The sequence below is a fragment of the Berghia stephanieae genome, chromosome 13, assembly GCF_034508935.2.
Source record: "Berghia stephanieae isolate SIO BIC M18660-M18661 chromosome 13, UCSD_Bste_1.3, whole genome shotgun sequence".
Taxonomy (NCBI): Eukaryota; Metazoa; Mollusca; class Gastropoda; order Nudibranchia; family Aeolidiidae; genus Berghia; species Berghia stephanieae.
In genome coordinates, this window is record NC_088372.1 from 29,787,175 (window position 1) to 29,791,843 (window position 4,669).

Below are 4,669 nucleotides of genomic sequence, written 5' to 3' on the forward strand. Positions count from 1 at the left end.
TCCAGTTATCACAGAGAAAATGTATTATGTCACCATAGAGAAAATTTTTTTTTAAAAAATTTTTTGAATTTTGGGAATTTTAATTCTGAAAATTTTTTAAAATCAATTTTTTTTCATAAAATTTTGATTTTCCCCCCAGATAATTAAAAAATGTCAACCCAAAAAGTTTTTTTTTTTAAATTTTTAATTGGGACGATATAGAAAAGAATGATTAAAAAACCCCCCCCAAAATTGGGGAAAAATTTTTTTTGTCATGGATAGATATTAAACCTAACGTGTTCAAAGCGCTTACCAGGGACGTTCGCACCTGTTAACGATATTATTTTATTTCCGACAGAGACAGCCGCTGTTAACGACCCGATACTCATTTTACACCAAGTAAGTGAGAAAAATGAATGAATGTCCTTAAGAGGAAGAGAGAGAATGAGAGAGGAGGAGAGAGAGAGAAGAAGAGAGGACTGGAGCGAAGTCCCGGGTTAAGATTATTTTGGGTAAGCAAGGGTGAGGTCATTATAACGATTTGAATTTGAAGGACGAGTTTTTGGCCAATTTTTTAATTACATGGGTTTTTTTTTTTATCTTTTTTTTGTTTTTTTGACGTCCATAATTTTTGTATACTATGTTGTTTTTTTTTTTCTTCCTTGTCAGATGTTGAGAGAATGTTCAAGTTACAAAGCAGAGTTAGGGTTTGGGAAAACAGAATAAACACTCAACGCGATGTTTCAACAAAGCTGAAGATGTTGCAGATCCATGGATTTTTAAATAAAATATTACAATAATAATTTTAAAAATATAAAATAATATAATATAATAAAAATAATAATAATATATAATGATAATGAAATAATAATTAATAATAATAAAAAATAATAATAATAATAAAATATAAAATTTAATCATAATCATATAATAATAATAAATAATAATAATAATAAAATAATATAATAATAATAATAATGATGATGATGATGATGAGATGATGATGGATGATGATGAGATGATTGATGATGATGATAATGGTGATGATGATGATGATAATATTTTCTTCACCCAAATGGGATTTTTGTTTGTACAGACGTGTTAAACAGACGGGATAATATGTTAGAAAATAACCAGTTGGAAAGTAGGGAAAATGTGGAAGAAATGAATTGTGTAAATTGATTTGCATATTGAGTATTTTAATTCGTCTAAATAAGTAAGATCTGACAAAAAATAAAAAAAAAAGGAAAAATTGAAAAATATTTTTAATTTTTCAAAGGGAATAAATGAAAGGGATATTAATGAAATTTTTTTTTTTTTTTTTTTTTTTGTTTGATACTGTGGTTTCTTGCAGTTTTTCCAGTTATTGACAATTCTATCTAGTGAAAAAAAGTTCCTTCTTTCTTTTGTCTTTAAACGTTCTTTTCCAGTTTCCTGCTGTTTCCTCGTGTCTGAATTTATTTATTTATTTATTTTTGTTTGTGAAAATTTTAGAATTTGTCCTTTTAAATTTTATTTGTTTTTTTTTTTGTTGTTGTTGTTTTTTGTTTTTTTCTTCTTCTTTTTTTTTTTTAATGAATGGATTTTTAAAATATTTTTTTCAGACACAATATGGTGCTAAGCCTCTAAATGCATCGATTTCTCCTACAACGAATGGTGCTCTAAACCTTGGGTGGTGGGAGATGAATTTGGACTATATGGCAATTGCTGGATCCTACACAGCAGTGTAGTGAAGTTGTGAGTATTATTTATGACCCATAGCCTCAAACGGGAAAGACAATCAATTAATATTATGTGCGGTTGATTGTAATTTTAAACATTGAGTATATAGTTTAAAAATAATGATGATAATAATGATGATGATGATGATAATAATGATAATAAATATAATAGTAATAATAATGAAAAATAAAAATAATATAATAATAAATTTAAAAATAATAATAATAATAAAAAAAAATAATAATAATAATAATTGATGATGATGATAATATTGATAATTTGATAATAATTATAATTATAATAATAATGATAATAATACTAATAATGATGATAAAAATAATAATAATAATAATAATAATAATAATAATAATAATAATAATAATAATAATGATGATAATAAAAATAATAATAAAGATGATGATGATGATGAGATGATGATGATGATGAGATGATGAAAATAATTAATAATAATAATAATAATAATAATAATAATAATAATAATAATAAAAAATAAATAATAATAATAATAATAATAATAATAATAATAAAAAATAAAAATAATAATAATAATAAAATAATAATAATAATATAATAATAATAATAATAATAATAATAATAATAATAGTAATAGGTTCGCTAATGACCTTTTAAGCCCGTTTATTGGATATCACGCTATACAAATGCTCTTTGTTATATTTAAAATCATAGATACTTTTAAATCCCTTTCCTTCCTCTTTATTCCAGATGGGAGATGACAGCCCAGGCAAGCCCCAATGAGTTCTCCGCCTCCGTGGTTAAAGGACAAGCTGATGATGATGTTTATGATGCCGTCATCGTCAGCAAAGTCTGGTGGTAGCGGTGGAAGCGTTGAAAACACGAACCAAAACCTTTAAGTTCTAGTCCTGATTCACTGGCGTCGTCAAATCAAAAGAGTAGAACCACCATGGATCCCGGCAGAACAGGTAGGGGGGGACCGTTGTGACTGTTGAAATGTCATTATTATTGTTATTGTTATTTTAAAATTTTTATTTTTTTTTATTATTATTATTATTATTTTATTATTGTTATTTATTATTATTTTATTATTAAATTTTTATTATGATTATTATTATTTTTTATTATTAAATTAATTATTATTTTTATTATTATCATTTTAGTTTATTTTAATTTCTTTTTAAATTTTTATTATTATTAGTAGTAGTAGTAGTAGTAGTAGTAGTATGTGGGGGTGTGGTGGTGGTGGTGGGAAATAGTAGTATAGTAGTAGTAGTAGTAGTAGTAGTAGTAGTAGTAGTAAATTTAGTAGTAGTAGTATTTGTAGTAGTTTGTAGTAGTAGTAGTAGTAGTTTGTAGTTTAGTAGTAGTAGTAGTAAGTAGTAGTTGTAGTAGTAGTAGTAAGTAGTAGTAGTATGTAGTAGTAAATAGTAGTTAGTAGTAGTAAATAGTAGTTTGTAGTTAGTAGTAGTAAATAGTAGTAGTAGTAGTAGTAGTAGTTTGTTAGTAGTATTAGTTTGTAGTAAATAGTAGTAAATAGTGTAGTAGTAGTAGTAGTAGTATTAAATAATAGTAGTAGAAGTAGTAGTAGAAGTAGTATAGTAGTATAGTAGTAGTAATAGTAGTAGTAGTAGTAGTATAGTAGTAGTAGTTAGTAGTAGTAGTAGTAGTTTGTAGTAGTAGTATAGTAGTGTATAGTAGTAGTAGTAGTAGTAGTTGTAGTAGTAGTAGTAGTAGTAGTAGTAGTAGTAGTAGTAGTAGTAGTAGTAAGTGTAGTAGTGTAGTAGTATAGTAGTAGTAGTAGTAGTAGTAGTAGTAGTAGTAGTAGTAGTAGTAGTAGTAGTAGTAGTAGTAGTAGTAGTAGTAGTAGTAAATAGTTTGTATAGTAGTTATAAAGTAGTAGTAGTAGTAGTAGTAGTAGTAGAGTGTATAGTAGTAGTAGTAGTAGTAGTAGTAGTAGTAGTAGTAGTAGTAGTAGTAGATCTTTATTGTCCATAAATATGGCAATTTGTCATTTAGTTACACTTGTTATAATGTTAAACGATAACTAAGATTGAACAGATATTTCCTTCCTACTTATTTTCTCTTTTCTTTTCTCTCTCCCCCTCTCCTCTCTCTCTCTCTCTCTTCTCTCTCTTTCTTTCTTTTACACGTGCGATATACACAAACATAAACATATTCATTTCGTTTTCAATTTGTTAAAGATTGTGGCAATTCGACACCAAAAATTATCATCATTTCAATTGGTCAGTTAATCTTACATTTAATAAATTAATCAGTTAATCAGTCAACGAATCAAAACCTTGGTTTTTCTGTACCATATGAAATATTCAAAATTTTTATTGCTGATGATTATAGTAGTAGTAGTAGTAGTAGTAGTAGTAGTAGTAGTACGATATTAGATATTGGCGAGTAGGATACTGAAATTTGAATATCTAGTTAAAAATGTGGGACTTGAGTTAAGTATTTACTACTTTTTTTTTTTTTTTGGAAGAGGGGGGGGGGGGGGGGGGGAAGCGGAGAGAGAGAGAGAATGAGCGTTGGTTTGTTTCGTATTTTTGTGGTTATTAGGTTATTAATGTACAAAACCCAAAGGGAAAGTGAAATTTGGGAGAAACTTGGGGTTTTTTTTGATAACCATCATAATGAATAATCTTAAATTTTTTTCATTTCAACTTTTATGTACAAGCCTTTTGCATCCATCATCTAACTTCAAAATTTTTTCCATATTATCTTTTCTAAAATCCTCAGGTGACTCAGACAAAAATTGAAACAGAGTTCCCTGCAACTAATGCCAAACCCAAAATGAAACAATTCCCGTTGGAGACAGGAGAATAGGGGGTTTGGAACGAGGATCATTTAGGCCCTTTCAAACTGGGTGAAGAGGGAAAGGGAAAAGCGGACTGCGATCTCGGAGAGGTTCAGAGACTCATGAAGAAATGATTGCGATGACGATGATAACACTCCAAGACAG